Source organism: Narcine bancroftii, chromosome 1, assembly GCF_036971445.1.
Source record: "Narcine bancroftii isolate sNarBan1 chromosome 1, sNarBan1.hap1, whole genome shotgun sequence".
Classification (NCBI taxonomy): Eukaryota; Metazoa; Chordata; class Chondrichthyes; order Torpediniformes; family Narcinidae; genus Narcine; species Narcine bancroftii.
In genome coordinates, this window is record NC_091469.1 from 53,603,518 (window position 1) to 53,621,248 (window position 17,731).

A 17,731-nucleotide genomic window follows, 5' to 3' on the forward strand; every position below is an offset into this window, starting at 1 on the left:
GCATCAAAAGGTCTGCTAAAAATCCCTATTTAACAATTCACTGGAAAAAGATGCAGTGTTACATAATTGTCCAATAACCAACTTAGTATTTACATTTAACAAGAGAGATAAAACATACCCAAGGAACTACAGAGCAGTCAGCTTAATATGGGAGGTAGGAAAAAAATAATGGAATCCCTTAAAAGTTAAGACAGTTCTAGCTGGACACCAAAAATATAATCATGAACAATGGGCATTCACATCAATACTGGTGTGACCTTTTCACCAATTGGACTGAATTTTTTATGAAAGCATAGAGATGAGAAATAAAAGCAGCAAATGCAATTTAACTAATTCCAAAGGCCTTTGATAAAGTTCTGCAAAACAGGCAAAGGTTATTGCATGTGGCATTGTGAGAATATCTGCAGAATAGCCGCAAACATGAAGCAAACAAAAAAAGACTGCAGATGCATTTATTGCATCCAGAGCTCCTGGTGATGCTTCCACTACATCAGGGAGACTGGATACAGATGGGGAGCTTAGTTCATTGTGCATATTTGCTCTATCTGCTGCAATAGCATGGACCTCCCAGTGGTCAACCAACTCAATTCCACACCCCATTGTCACTGTTCTGCCAGTACGAGGGCTCTAGCAAATTAGAAGAACAACATCTTATATTCCATCTTGGCTATCACCAACCAAAAGTCATCAACATTAATTTCTCCAATTTCCGGTCACCTACCCTCCCATAACCAGATTCCTCTGGCTCCATTCTTCCTTTTCCCTCTCTCTCTCACCCTCTCTTTGTGGTTATCAACCACACCTTCCTTCTCCTTGCTCCCCACCTCTTTCTCTTCATTTCACAATCTACTACCATTTCCTGTCAGTGCATCATCCCCTGTCCTCTGTCACTTCCCCTTTACATCTCCTTACTTTTTTCCCATTTCCTCCCTCCCAACCCCCACCCATATTCTCCCCGCTCCCATCTATACTCACCTATCACCTCCCAGCTCATGCACCTCCCTCTACCCCCACCATTTTATTCTGCATTTTTCCTCTTCTTGCCAATCCCAATGGAAGGTTTTAGCCCTAACTTCGACTGTCTATTGGCTTCCATGGATGTTGGCTGACCAGCTGAGTTACTCCAGCATTCTGTTTGTTGCTGTGGGATAGATAGGCTGCAAGAACTGCCCTGAGGTGGCATGGTTAGTGCAATGCAGTTACACCAACAGCCACCCGGATTGGAATCCAGGATAGGTTTGTAAGAGTTTGCATATTCTCCCCATGCATACATGGGTTTTCTCCGGATGCTCTGGTTTCCTTCCACCCTTCAAAAATGTATGGGGGCGTAGATTAATTGGTTGTAATTTTGTGGCATGGGCTCATGGGCTGGAATGGCTTGTTACTGTGCTGTATTCCTAAATATAAAAGAAGGTCAAGTGAAAGAGGTTATTTAGCTGGCAGAATGGAAGGCAGGATACCATAAGGATCAATGTAAGGAGAGCTGTAGTCCATAATATCTATTCACAATTTTAACTTAAAGTTATTCAGAGATTACTCTGTTTTGTGATTACCCTGAGAGTAGAATTACGATGTTGTGGCTGTAACAGAATCTTGTGTGGAGGATGGACAGGATTGGCTGATGCAGGTACCAGGGTTTAGGCATTTTACAAGGAATAGGTTATAAGGTAGAAAAGTGGGAGGAGTAGCATTACTGGTCTGGGAGAGCATCAGGGCTATAGAATGGGAGGATACTGAAGGGGATTGACTACTGTGTGGTGTAGGTGGAAGTCAGAATTAGGAGGGGAGCTATCACTGTGCTGGGAGTAGTCTATATACCACCAAATAGCCCTCAGCAGATAAGCAGTCAGATTTTGGAATGATTTATGGGTGATTTCATCTTCCCTAATATTGACTGGCACCTCCTGACTGCAAGAGAAATAGATGGGGCTGAATTTGTCAGGTGTGTTCAAGAAAGATTCCTGACACGTTATGTCACTGACAAGTCACTACTAGATCTAGATCTGGGTAATGAACCTGGTCAGGTGATGACCTCTCAGTGGGGGAGCATTTTGGTGAGAGCGACCACAACTCCCTTAGCTTCAACATAGCTATGGGAAAGGTTCATAAAATAAAACAAAATGGGAAAGTGCTTAACTGGGGAAGGGCTAAAGGATGAAAATAACATAGACAATTATTTATCACAGATAATTTTGCCTAGATTAAGTTTGAAAGAACAGACTGAATTAATTCCCCATTTACTGAGGTAGAAGTAATGGAAGCTATTGCTTCCTTATGGAGTAGTAAATCTCCAGAAAAAGATGGATTTCCACCCTAATTTTAAAAAGAATTTATGGATTTATTAATTCCCATATTTATGCAAGTATTAGATCATGCTTTGTTAAGCCAAACTTTTCCAGGATCATTTTCAATAGCAATAATTACAGTAATACCTAAAAAAAGATTGAGACCCTTTAAAACTTTCATCCTACAGAACTATTTCATATTAAATGTGGATTATAAAGTTGTGGTAAAAACTTTTAGCAAATAGGATGAGTAATTTTTTTATCTAAATGAATAAATATGGATCAGACAGGTTTTGTTAAAAAAAAGACCATCGTTACAAAATGTTGCTAGATTGCTTACTATAATTCATTTGGTGTAAAAAAAAAGAGTTGAGTTGTGCATTGCAGTGGTCTTAGACACAAAAGGTTATCAATAAATTAGAATGGGATTTTTAAAAAACTGTTGGAGAAACTTGGATTTGGATTTAATTTTTTAAATTGGATTAGCGCATTATTTAATAACCCTTAATCTAAAGTAATAACTAGTGGACAAGTATGCACCCCATTTAATTTGGTGAGATCTAGTAGACAAGAATGTCCTTTATTGTCCATCTTTATTTATTTTAGCTATATAATCACCTAACCAAGTAATTCACTCTGATTTACAAATTAAGGGTTTCAGGAAAGGTCAAGTAGAACATAAAATTAGTTTATTTGAAGATGATATTTTACTATATTTGACTGATGCTGAGACAACTTTACAAAGACTATATGCTCAATTGAAAGAATATGGAAAATTTTCAGGTTATTAAATAAATTGGGATAAAAGTGAAATTTTGCCATTAACAGAAGGTGATTATACTCATGTCAAAGGGATTCTCAGTTCAAATGGCCAAAAGAGGGTATTAAATATTTAGGTATACATATGGAAAGAAATCTTAATAATTTATGTAATTTGAATTATTTACCTTTACTTAAAAAAAGATTAAAGAAAATTTGAAAAAAAATGGATAAATTTACCTATAATTTTATCTGGAATGATTAACTGTATAAAGATGAATATATTTCCAAGAATACAATATCTTTTTCAATCATTACATATTTTAACACCTCAATTTTTTTCAAGAACTAAATAAGCACGTAATGAGATTTCTTTGGCGAGGCAAATTGTCAAGAGTGTCTATAGAGAAGTTAACATGGAAATATGAACAGAGAGGATTACAGCTTCCTAATTTTAGAAATTATTACTGAGCAGCACAAATGAGGTTTCTTGCCTCATTTTTTGAAAATAAAAAGTTGGTATGGGCTAATATAGAAGTGAGTAAGATAGGAGAGAGGAGAGGAGAAGAATTTATATTCAAGTAGAAACCAAAATTGATGGTTGCTGATAAGAAAACACCATTAGCGAAACATTTACTTAATATTTGGAATAAAATAAATGATATTGCTGTAAGAGGGTCTATATCACCTAGAATGCCATAATTCAAAATCCACTTATAACTTTTTCAAGAGAAAACAGGTTTTGAGTATTTGTTCTCATAAGGGGATTGGAAACATTGAAGATTGTTATAAAAGGTGTCAATCAATGTCATTTGAGCAATTGAGGAATGCACATGCTCTACCACATAATACTTTTTTTGTTATTTTCAATGAAGAGCATATTTAATGAATAAGCTTGTATCAATTGTGATTTTACCTAGTTTTTGAGGAAACTGCCAAAATGTTTGGCCTGGAAGTCAGCCTGAAGAAAACGGAGGTCCTCCATCAGCCAGCTCCCCACCATGACTACCAGCCCCCCCACATCTCCATCGGGCACACAAAACTCAAAACGGTCAACCAGTTTACCTATCTCGGCTGAACCATTTCATCAGATGCAAGGATCTACAACGAGATAGACAACAGACTCGCCAAGGCAAATAGCACCTTTGGAAGACTACACAAAAGAGTCTGGAAAAACAACCAACTGAAAAACCTCAGAAAGATAAGCGTATACAAAGCTGTTGTCATACCCACACTCCTGTTCGGCTCCGAATCATGGGTCCTCTACCGGCATCACCTATGGCTCCTAGAACGCTTCCACCAGCGTTGTCTCCGCTCCATCCTCAACATTCATTGGAGCGACTTCATCCCTAACATCGAAGTACTCGAGATGGCAGAGGCCGACAGCATCGAGTCCACGCTGCTGAAGATCCAGCTGCGCTGGGTAGGTCACGTTTCCAGAATGGAGGGTCATCGTCTTCTCAAGATCGTGCTATATGGCAAGCTCTCCATTGGCCACTGTGACAGAGGTGCACCAAAGAAGAGGTACAAGGACTGCCTAAAGAAATCTCTTGGTGCCTGCCACATTGACCACCGCCAGTGGGCTGATATCGCCTCAAACCGTACATCTTGGCGCCTCACAGTTCGGCAGGCAGCAACCTCCTTTGAAGAAGACCGCAGAGCCCACCTCACTGACAAAAGACAAAGGAGGAAAAACCCAACACCCAACCCCAACCAACCAATTTTCCCTTGCCACCGCTGCAACCGTGTCTGCCTGTCCCGCATCAGACTTGTCAGCCGCAAACGAGCCTGCAGCTGACGTGGACATTTACCCCCTCCATAAATCTTCGTCCGCGAAGCCAAGCCAAAGAAAGAGAAAAGACTCTGAGTAGAACTTATTATTAGGAGAGAAATTGTTAAAAAAATATGTTTATGATATATTATGACTAATATTATTAATGTTAGATCTGGATTAGTCCAATATAATATTTTACATCAGCCACAGAAATTGAATTGATTGAAATCAGATTTATCTGATCAATGTTTTAGATGAGGGACAGATGTAGGATATTTCTTACATTCAACTTGGTCTTGTCCCTATCTAAGGCCTTTTTGGACACATTTATGGGTTTTTTTGGAGCAAGTTACAGGAATTTTTTTTCTGCAAAGTCCTCATTTATTTTAATTAAGGAATATTGAGGGTATAAGATTTAAATTAAAAAGATCAGTTTATCAATTTGAATTTGTTAAATTAACCATAGCAGTAGGAAGGAAATGTATTGTATTACTTGGAGGTCTGATCCATCTTTGGATATGTTAAGGTGGCATGCAGAGATTCAAAGTTGTACTCCTTTGGAAAAGAATAGATATAATTTCAGAAATAAGTATTCTATGTTTATGCAAATTTGTTACCCATACACCCAAATTATGGGATTAAATTTGTAATGATATATTTCCTATGTATCTAGAACTGTGAGATTCCCCTCTGAGTGGTTATGAAGTTTGGAGATATGTGCCGGATGATGCCTCTCTATGCAATCCAAAAATTTCTCTCTTTCTTTTCTTTCTTATTTTTATACTTATAGGCTTATGAGTCCAGAGTACCCCAAAACCCAGATGCAATAGATATTCACTAAGACAAATAGTTACTTAAACAAAAGTTGTTTTTAATTATCTTTAAACATTAAAACAGAATCATACTTTAACTTATCACAATTCACTTAATTAACCTATCTTAACCCCTACTAATTCTAAATGAACGTGTATGTAATGTATGTGTAAGTTTAGAAAAGTTTTTTTTGATTCACAGTCAAATCTCACTTCTCATTCCTCCAAGTTCACTGGTTGCAGGCAATTCTTATACTGTGCACAGAATTTAACATTTATAAAGTTCACCAGGCTTTGGTGCTTGAAAGGTAAATGGTTAAAGCTCAGGAAGGTTCTTGTCAGTTTTCAGACAAATATTTGTTTTACCAGGACACCCACAACTGATTTACTTCCATCAGCCAATTCAGTGTCTTGCTGATTAAACTTTCCCCCTCAGGGTTCTCCAGATGATAACCTCTTTCTTTCAGGTCACCACAGAGTGCCTTTTTGTTTCTCTTATTCCAAGTAAAACATTAGACAGCCAGTCCTCTCCTTTGACCAAGCTGAACTAAGCACTCACAACCCATCTTCTAAATGGGGTTTTCCACAAGCTTGCCAGCTTGTCCTGTTCCATTTCCATTTACTGCTGCTGATCGTAAAACTGTAGAACTTATCTCTGAATGTCTGTCTGTCTGTCTGTCTCTCTCGCTCTCTCTCTCTCTCTCTCACACACACACACACACACACACACACACACACACACACACAGAGAGAGAAAAAAGCCTGTTTTACTCTCTCTGCTTGCAAAACCACATGAACCTCTTAGAACAGCAAGTTCCCCTCCAGACAGAATAAGGTTACAACAAGTTATTTCATCTGTTGTCTAAACAATAATCCATTAGTGAAGTCTCTTGTGCACTCTCCAACCCTTTTGGAAAGATTGTTGACCACAACATGTCTTGCATGAGCAGAGCTCCAGTATTTTAAATAAGATCTGTTTTTAAGTGTTTGTATGTGACCTAAATTAACAAACCCTGCCCCAATTTATCTCCCACAGATAAATCTATCATGGTATATTATCATTTTGTTGAGGGGAGAGGTTGGGTGGGGTGGGGTTTTTGGGATGGGGTGAAAATGATCATGTACGTAACTTTATTTTGATTTTTTGAAATCTGTATTATTAATTATTATTACTATATGTATGGGAAAAAAAATTTAAAAAAGAGAAGTGGCAGATGGAGTTCAATCTGGAGAAGTGTGAGGTTGTAGACTTTGGAAGGATGAACTCCAAGGCAGGATTGTTGGTAGTGTGAAATAGCAGAGAGATATGTTGGTCCATGTTCACAGATCCCTGAAAGTTGCCTCACAGGTAGACAGGGTAGTTGAGAAAATTTACGGGTTGCTAGCTTTCATAAATTGAGGGATTGAGTTTAAGAACAGCGAGGTAATGATGCAACTCTACAAAACTCTGGTTAGACCACACTTGGAGTACTGTGTCCAGTTGCCTCATTTTATGAAAGACATTGATGCATTGCAAAGAGTGCAGAGGAGATTTAGCAGGATGATACCTGGATGAGAGAGCTTGCATTATGAACAGAGATTAAGGTAGCCATGGCTTTACTCTTTGAAGAGAATGAGGGTAAGAGAAGACATGATAGAGGTAAGCAATATATTGAGGAATAAATAGAGTGGACAGCCACCAACTTCTTTCCAGGACACTATTGCTAAATACAAGAGGACATGGCTTTAAGGTAATGGGTGGAAAGTTCAAAGCAGATATTAAAGGAAGGTATTTTTAGCCAGAGAGTGGTTGGTGCATGGAATGCACGTCCTGGGCCTGTGGTGGAGGCAGGTACATTGGCGAATTTCAAGAGACCACTAGACAAGCAGGAAGAGGAATTTAAAGTGGAGGGTTATGTGAGAGGCAGGACCTAAAGGTCAGTACAACATTGTGGGCTGAAGGCCCTGTACTATGGTGTACAGTAGGTAAATTTATCCTATTTTTATAGATCATTAATTAAATACCATTGAACAGAATAGATTAGTTTACTGTGTCACATTTTACAGGTTCCTCAGTCAAGCATAAACATTTTTGCCTCTCTTTAAATCATCAATTACATAAAATAATCAACAAATTAGGAAAATTATAGCAACAGTGACTGTAATTTTTGAGTTTATTCACAGATGTTTCTCAGAGGAAACCTGATAATCCCTTATTAAACTGAAGCCTTTACTACCATGTTTTAGTTATTAATTTCTGTGCTGTGTTAAAGCTTCATATGTATAAAAAATAATCTTTCGCAGCTAATAATTTGTAAGCCTTGTGTCACTTTGCTGTGATAATAATGGCTTGACTGAGATTCTTTGCACTTCAGGCTTCAGGGATACATAGCATAAAGGTCAACGTGTCACCCTAACTTGAAAATGATTATTGCAAAATGTAAATTAGCTGAAGTTTATCAAAGACTCTTTTAAGAGTCTGTTTTGAGTTTAATGGTGCCAAAAGCGTGGAGAGATTGGGATGAGGAATTCAAAATCTCCATTCTTCTTGAAACATGCTATTCATTAAGAAGTGGAGCAAAGTTATTTTTAGATTTATTGTCAATTGTATTTTAACTATTTCAAATCTGTCCTTCTGTTTTAGTTCATTTGGCTATTATTCAAGCATCCAATCTGAGACCTAGTTTCAGTTCTAATAGTTTGTATGAATAAGAATAAGATGAATAGGTATTTCCACCTTGAAATTTCTCTGACAAAGAATTTATCAAAGAATTAGTATGGTTGATGAAGACTTTAGTAGAGTCACTATATATGCACAAGGAAATTTTAAGGCACCTTAAATCGGGGAGGATTCAGGTGATATTTAAATTCTTATGAAAGGGAGCTCTGAATGTAACTCAGTTTAACTGGGATAGATTAGAAGGCAATCCATTAGCCGTTCTGCAGAGACCGAGCAAGTATAGGATAAGATCCATGGGATTTAATGGGTAAGTGCCTTTCCAGCAGTGTTTGTGGTCATCGAGGCTATCACACATAGTTGAGGATGATGACCTCCATTCCATTTATTCAGAGTGAAGACATCTGTGCATGTATTTTCTTAACATGTACATGATGTTGCACTCCAAGAAGCACACGATACTTCACAAATCAAACAACTAGTTCCAATGGCATGAAAAGCATGATGACTGGAGCTGATGGATTTGTTGCAGCCTTTGTCCACCTTCACACCCATTAAGTTCTAAGTAACTTTGTCCATCTGTTCCACCTTTGAGGACTTGGTTGGATTGTTCTTAGTCAACCTTTCTGCCACAGATGAATCTACCAGGAGCATATCTCCAGACGTATCACAGGACCACACAAGGTTCTCCACCTCGACAAAGTGACAATCCTTGGAGAAGTGTTTGTGGTACTGGAGGAGTCTTGGTCATTAAACAATCAGGACCCATCCCCATTATTGACAATTTGATACCTCTGTGAATGGCTCTTCAGCTACCTCATGAAGAAATGTAAAATTGTCATCTATCTCCCCCACTGCCCTTCCCCCCCTTAACATTTAGGCATTTTTTCCTCTCCCTCTTTTTTTCCCTTAACTGTGCTTCATTGTGTTGACATTTCACACAATAACCAGCCAGCATCTCAACTCAAACTGAAAACAAAGTCAAAGTTTTCCCATTGCATTTGGCACGAGCTTCAAGTTTCATCAATTTACTGAAAACAAAAAGCTTTTGCATCATTTCTAGGGCTCTAACTGTTGATAATAAAACATTGTGCTTCATTTAAATGTGTAACATCACTATGAAAATCACAAGAGATTAATATGAATGAATTAAGTGCTTGTGTACAAATTTTTAGGTCTTTTTTTGTCAATAGTTTTATTTAATAATTCAGGAAGGAGAGAAGTGGAACTTGCTATTCTTTAAAACTTCTACATTTATGCATACAGTGTGATTTTGAGGCTGACACTAAACAAGAACAATGGCAAAGGAGATTGTCCAGAAGTACAGAACCGATGATGACGATGACATGTCTTCTGTATCCTGTCCATACCTCACACAGTCTCATCAACCACTTAGGCTCATTCAGCTATTCTTGCCTGAGCTGATGCTGCTGGTTCATCGATACAATGGAAACAATGTCCAGTTCATAAAGTTGCATGGATTTTGCACTGGACTAGGCCCGTTAAACCCAATTAATATGTCAACAGATTGTGCATGCGCAAATTCTCATTACTTCATCTACCCCTTATCAATTTCACACTTATTTTTGTGCAATAATTGTCTGTCATGTTTGCTGTCTAATAATGTTGACCATATATCAAAAATTTTCGATTGATTTTAAGATAACATGATAATTATTACTATTCATTTTTTCATTGTTCTTTCGCTCTCTTACTCTCTCTTTTTTTCTGTCTTGGCCACACTTTTCTCACTTCCTCTCTCCATCAGCACTTCCTTCTAATACCTTCTCTGTTTATTTGTCAAACTTCCCTAAACGCATCCAGTAGACTAATTGCAATGACTTTTAAACTTAAGAGAAAAGGTAGAACATTAAAATTACCCTTGTCCTTGAACCACTCAAATTGTGAATTGTGGAAGAGTTGAAATTCAATTATTTTAATGGTTACAACCCTGCACCCACTAGAATTATACCCTTATATTAAACAGTGAAAAACTGTACCTTCTGTATTGAATCAATAAGTGTATCTCCACCAGCACTGGATAGATGTAATTAGGACCACTGTTATTGGGAAGGATAACTGGGAGGAGAAATTCCTCAAATGTACAAGATATCATTCCTGACCAGCATGTTTCTATGCAAAAGCAGAAACAAATAGTATTAATTCTAGTGTTGAGAATGATCTCAATGAAAATTTTAAAAAATAGATAGAGAACCAAGATATAATCAGAAAATATTGGAAAAGATGATGCTTCTGATTAAGCAGTAAAGGAGAAGATAGTAACATGTTCTTTCTTTGGCTTGGCTTCGCGGACGAAGATTTATGGAGGGGGTAAATGTCCACGTCAGCTGCAGGCTCGTTTGTGGCTGACAAGTCCGATGCGGGACAGGCAGACACGGTTGCAGCGGTTGCAGGGGAAAATTGGTTGGTTGGGGTTGGGTGTTGGGTTTTTCCTCCTTTGCCTTTTGTCAGTAACATGTTAATGAGAGGGAAAATAGATGAATTTGGGGCACTAAAATGTAAAGCAATTTTCAGAGTGGAAATGTCACCTAGTCCAGATGGGATGCTTCAACTACACACAGCCTGCCACCTTGAGAATGATCTGTTTACTCCCATGTTTTGGTTTCAATCCAATATCCAGTTTCCAATCTACTTAAGTTATTTACAATTCAATGTGCTCCAACATTATCAACAAACCTCATATATGAAACAATATTGAAAGATTTCTGAAACTCCAAGCATATCATTTCCATTGGTACCTGACAAATCTAGAAATCACATCTGCAAAGAACTCCAATGGATAACTCAAACGTAATTTTCCTTTCTTATATCTATGTTAACTGTTCAATTCTGATATTCTTTTCAGAATGTTCTTTTGTTATATGCTTTATTGTAGATTTCAGCATTTTCCTTACCTATAAAGTTTCACCAATACATTGGCCGCTTTGGGTCAATAAATTGACGACAGATTTGTTGAATGCAAATTGTGCTTGGATAATTTAATTACATTTTTGATGAGGTAAAAAAAATAGTATTGTTGATGAATACATAATTTTTCAGAAAGTTTTTGAAAATGTATAAAATAAGCTTGTTATTAAAACTGAATCTAATGCTATTTAATAGAGAGTGGAAGCATGGATGTAGCATTGACTAAGAAGCAAAATATAATGATGTCTATCAAGGGTTGTTTTTCAATTTGTAGCTGTAGTTTTTATATTGATGGCTTGGACTTGGGTACTTGGACTTCTATTCACAGAATTTATATCAGTAATGAAAATGTGAAAAAAATATTTCGGATGTTATGAGGACCTAAACTAACTGGTGAACTGCAATCTGTCCATATAAATTTGGGATGTGTGGAATGATAGATTGCAGTAACATTACAAACAAAATAGTGCAAGTTTACATGTGATACATACTGACCTGGGAGTCCATGTACAGTACAATGCCAATTCTCTGCTATCTGAAATTTTTTTCAGATAATTTAGGATTTCATAAACATCAGGCAATCCTCATTTATCTGAAAAATTTCATAAGCAAAATGACGTCATTTCGCTTCCAAAAAATTTTGGATGAATGAATATATCCAAAACAATCAGAAATCCTCAGTTATCTGATTTTTTCAAAACTGAACTGACTCCACAAATTTTGAAGTTTTGAAAAAACCTCTGAGTGGAATTTTGCATTTTTAGTGTTAGATTTATCTTATTTTGTTCAGGTTGTTTTTTGGAGAGAATTAAACATTATTTCATGGTTAAAAACCCTTCCCTTGTTGTTTATTGTTGTTTAAACACTGCTACAAGTAATTTGTTGTTGCTATTGGGCTGTTTATAAAAAATGACTAGTTCTCCGAAAATACTGTTTATCCGAAATAGGCCTGGCCCCGACCATTTTGGATAATTGAGTTGTATTGTAATTGATGAGCTTTTGGAAGCTCATTTAAAAATGTGCAGTCTTTAGATCTATTAACAGGAGCACAAAGCCAAGATGTTATTCTAATCCATTATACAAATATTGTCTCTTTTCCCCCCAAGCAAAAGAATTGTGCTTAATTTTGGACCAAAGAAGGATGATAACAGTTTAGAAGAAGAAGTTGTTCAATAAATTCAGGGTCTATTCCAGAGAAGGTGGGGTCTGTACCGATGGATTATGTCTGAACTGGAAGGGGATTGATATCCTTGCGGGTAGTTTGTTAGCCTTATCCTGATGGGTTTAAACTAGATTTGCAGGGGGAGGGGAACCAAAATGTTATAGCAGTTAGTGAGAAGGAGGATGATAAATGTTATCTGAGGAATGCATGTATAGACAGATATCAAAGGTTTGTATGTGATAGAAATGTTCTCGGGTGTATTTATTTTACTGCAAGATGTTTTGCTAGGAAGGCTGACAAGATTAGGGCATGGATTGACACATGGGATTACAATATTATTGCTATTAGTGAGACTTGATTGCAGGAGGGGAAAGTCTGGCAACTTAATATTCTTGGGTTCTGTTACTTCAGACGTGATGGGGAGGAATGGCATTGCTGGTCAGGGAAAATATATCAGCTGTGTGCTCAGGACATACAGGAGGGTTTGTCTAGAGGCTATATAGGTGGAGTTGAGGAACAGGAAAGGTGTGACCACATTGATGGTGTTGTATTATAGACCACCCAATAGTCAGTGAGAATTGGAGGAGCAAATCTGTAGAGAGTTAGCAGACAGATATAAGCAGAAAGTTGTGATAGTAGGAGATTTTAACTTTCTGAATATTGACTAGAACTCCCATACTGTGAAAGGGATGGATGGCTTGGAGTTTGTGAAATGTGTTCAGGAAAGTTTTATAAATCAATATATAGAGGTACCAACGAGAGAGGATGCAATACTTGATCTCCTCTTGGGAACAAGTCAGATCAGGTGACAGATGCATATATAGATGAACATTTTGGGTCCAGTGACCACGATCAACTTAACTCTCACCTGCATCTTCCTCATTTTCAACTCATCTGCCCTGGCCCCCTCTGCCCCCAAATGCAACAAACATAAAATCCCCCTCATCCTCACCTACCACCCTGCCAAACTCTGCATCCAACACATCATCCATCCAAATTTCCAGCACTTATTACAGGATCCCACCACCAGATACATTTTTCCCTCTCTTCCCCTTTTGGTCTTCCACAAGGACTGGTCCATCTGCAATTCCCTTGTACACTCATCCCTTCCCATCCATCACAACCCTGGCATCTTTTCCAATGCCCGCAGGAGGTGCAATACTTGAGCCCACACTCGACAGCTGTATGTGGCATGACCCTTTCGCTAAAGAAATTTCTCCTCATTTCTGTTTTAAATTGGTATTATCTAAGACTGTGACCACTTGTCCTGGATTCACCCACAAAGTTAAACATCTTATTCACATCTACTCTGTCCAATCCTTTCAGCATTTGGAATGACTCTATGAGTTCCCCTCTCATTCCTCTGTATTCCAATGAATACAGTCCAATATCCTTAGTGGCCAAAAAAGCTCTGGCTTTCCACTTTATTGATGGGCATCACTGTGTAGATAATTTTATTCTTGGTGATGATTGGGATCTCTCTGTGGCCTGAATGCCAATGTATTCATAGGAACAGGACTGTCCGACTGGGGCCCTTGCTCTTTCTATTGGTTAATGGCCCATCCACACACACGGAATGCAGTAATCAAAGTGTACAGGGTCTGTATCACAGCGTCTTCTGAGGGGTTTTGGAGGAGGATATCATTGATATAATATGTGGTATCGATGCTCAGGGAAGGCTGATATTTTTCAATCCAGGGCAATTAGACTGTAGCACAGTGTGGGGCTGGGGTAATAGCCCCGGGGCAAGCGATGGAAAGTATATTGACTGCCCTCTCAAGTAAAATCAAATTGTTCCTGTGATTCTGACCTGAAGGGAATTGAAGAGAAAGCATTAGAGAGGTTAATTACGACATACCAGTGTTTGGTATCCCTTCCCCTGATGTCTTCAAGCAAAGTGACCACATCGGGGATGGAAACATTGGTAGCGGGAGCAACTTTATTTAATTTTCCTTAATCAATGGTCATATGCCATGTGTCATGTTTTAGAAGCCCAAACCTTAGGGGACTTCTCCACAGAGTGCTCTTTCCAAAGAGCATAGAAAGTGGATGTAGGAATTCTATGATCCACGCTGTTGCACATTACATCTCTGTGGCTCACCAGCAAGGTGGAATCGCTGCATTTTGACTCAGCCCTGCAAATCTGAATGGGTGCTCCCTGCTCCATGAACTCTAGTCCCTCCAGGAGGATAATTGCTTCCTGGATGATTTTCCTCTTCACCATTCCCATGAGGGGCAAGACCACCCTTCTTAGGTCAGAGTGTACGGTGGTGACTAATTAGCCTGCTAGGGTAACAGTCACCCTCATGTTCTTGGGAAAATGGAGCTCTAGGTGCTCCGTAAATATCTGTGATTAGTTGCCACTCCGTAGGGACCCTTGTTCCTTCACAAATGGTGTGCCATTGTGGCCGGATGTTTAGGTTCCATTCTAGAAGTGTAGGGTACTTGGCCCCCACAGCAGTCACCACCTGAGCCTGTAGGGTGGTGCCTTCACCAGTGCCTTCTACTGGTCCCTGCATCGTTAATTGTCTATTGATCCCACAGTCTGCTTGTGTTATTTGCTTCCAGGTGAGAGAAGCAAATATTGGGGGCGCCCTTGTCCCACAGCCATAGCAACCATGCAACTAGGTGTTTGCCCCAATCTGGTTAGTTTTTTGGGGGAGTAGTCTCAGTGCTTTACTCTGCTTTAACAGTGGCCACATGCATACACACCTGAGGTATACCACTTCTTGGCTATTTTCCAATTTTGGAGGGTCGGCGGGTGCCTCATGGTGGGACTGCATAGACACTGGTCAGACTTGCAAATGTTTGTGGGGGGGAATGATGTGTGTAATAGGACTCAGCTTCAACATAGTTATCACTGTCCATCCACACATCACCATCACCGGCTACATGTCGACCTTTTCTCCCTGGCAGACAATGACTTGGACCTTGGCTGGATTGAGCTGCCATTCAGACTGACAAGCCACATGCAGCTATTGCATTTTAATCTGCTTGTAGGATGCCTCTGTACACTTCATTTCTATGTTGGTGGCTCAAATGTGGGTATTCTGGCTACCTTCCAAAGGCTACTTTGGCGGTGCTGGACAGATTCTATTTCCCTATCTCTCTCGGCACACTGTTAACCTAACTCTGCTATAGTTCCCAAGTGATGTCTCAGGAGAGAAGTCAAAGCCCCCCCCCCCTCCCTCCATGACTCCTCTCAGTCTTTGGAAATCCTGATTTCTCAAGAAGGGACACCATCTGATGCCCAATATTGACCCCTGTGGGTCCAAACTGTCAGTCCAGTCTACTTGTCACCCGTGATCCACCAATAAACCGGCTAACCTACTAAATCCTGCACTATCATCAATCTACCCGGGAATTCTTCTCTTGTGCCCTGAGGCTCCCTTATTAGCTGTTGGGTCTTTCTACCGGTCCTTTTCATGAGGAAATATGCTATCACAGACACACACACACAAACATAAAAACAGGAGACCCACACACATGCTGGTTAGTATCACTTCAAACGTCATGACCTCATGTGTATCCAGCTGAGTTTTGTGGGAAGGAAAAAATTCAGTGGGTTCAAAGAATAGTGGATCTGGATACAGGCTAAATGCAGAAGTAATCTTTACTGAAACACACGTAAGGCGATCATAACAGGGATAACAAATGCAAATATTCTCAATCACACAACAGTGCAACCAGTTACATTGGACTTAATACTACCGATACTATAGACTTATCACAAACAAGGGCTACAATAAGCTACCCACCATTCTTTGTCTAACATGGGTACAGCTAAGATGCTATCTACAACTACAACAATGTACAACTGTTCCATACCCTATGTAGTGCTCACCTTACCAAAGACTCCTCAAGTATTGTCCACAGCAGGGTTTGTCTCAGTGCCAAGAAGCAAAAGAAAAAGAGCTACTGCACATGGTGGACTTTATAGAATAATAAGATGGAGGCTCCAGCCCAGGAAATCACAAGGTGATTAAAGGAGGCCAATGGTCAGGTGTAATGAATGGGCAGAATCCAACCTTCATTGGCAGGTGATTGTGACTTCTGACTAGGATCCAGTCAGAGAGGTCATATGACCCTACACAATCCACACTGCTGGAGTTTGCTTGTTGGGTGGGTGACCCAGTTTTCTCCCACACACAAAAAAATGTACAGGTTTATAGATTAGCCCAAATGTGATAGAATCTGGAGGAGGGGAATGTAGGGAATAAAGAAATGGATTAGGATATTTTGTGTGAACATGGATGCCACAATGAACACTTGGAGTTGGTGGGCCGAAGGGCCTGTTTCACTTTTCCATCACTCTATGACTAAATAACACATGTAGAATGGACCTGTGAGCCTCCGACTGTGACATTCTATGATTTGCTCTCGTAGAACATTTCTAAGCATCATCTGCAGGAACAAAACCAGATTATTAACTCATTTGAAGAGGTTATATGAGATAGTCATAGCCCAGATCCCAATGCTGATGCACGGTGTACCAGACCACCAGTTGCTGTCATAGCTTATCCATTAGAGATCAAATTGCAGATGAACTCAGGGTAACAGAAAGAGCAATACTTCTTCCTGAAAACCTTGTTGCTATTCATGACATTCATTAAAAATATATACCAAATACATTGACTGGAATAGTAATACTTTCTGCAGATAGGGAGGAGGTATTAAGAACTACATCCCATAGAAATAAACACTGAGTCAGCTTTGGTTACGAGAATTTGTACTTTTTTGGAGGAAATACTTCTCGCATAAAATATGACCTTGTATTAAAATTAAAGGTTAAAGGAGATGAGGTAGTTAAATTATTGATTGTATGATTTTATTTTAACATTTTTTCAAGTGTATAATTCCATTCCAATCACTTGGGCTCAAGCTAAATTAATCATCCAGAGGGAGGCTACTGAGTAATTTCATTGAGTTCTTTTTCAGTGAACCTTGGAAGGTCAGAAAGTTTGATGCAAATAAACAGAATGAAAGGAACATTCATGATGGTACATTCAGTTAAAACATGACAAGAACGTGGCAAGACATATGATACAAAAGCACTTCCTCAGTCAACCATGAATTATGTTCTCAACCCCTGTGTCAGACTTATGACTTAGAAATGTCATTCTTGCCAAAGGGAGAAAGCATGGGCCAACAGTAAGTGAAAAACAACTTTACCTGTTAATTTCTGGCATGGATCTTGGAACCATTAATTTGACTGATGTTCCTCAAAATTCTTTCATCAGCTTGATTCATCAGTAAACGATTGAATTAGTCTTCTTGCAGGATAAATACCACGCCTTAAAAATTGCATTTGGTTGGTGAATAAGGGAGGTCATGGAATAAGGGATTCCATTTTAA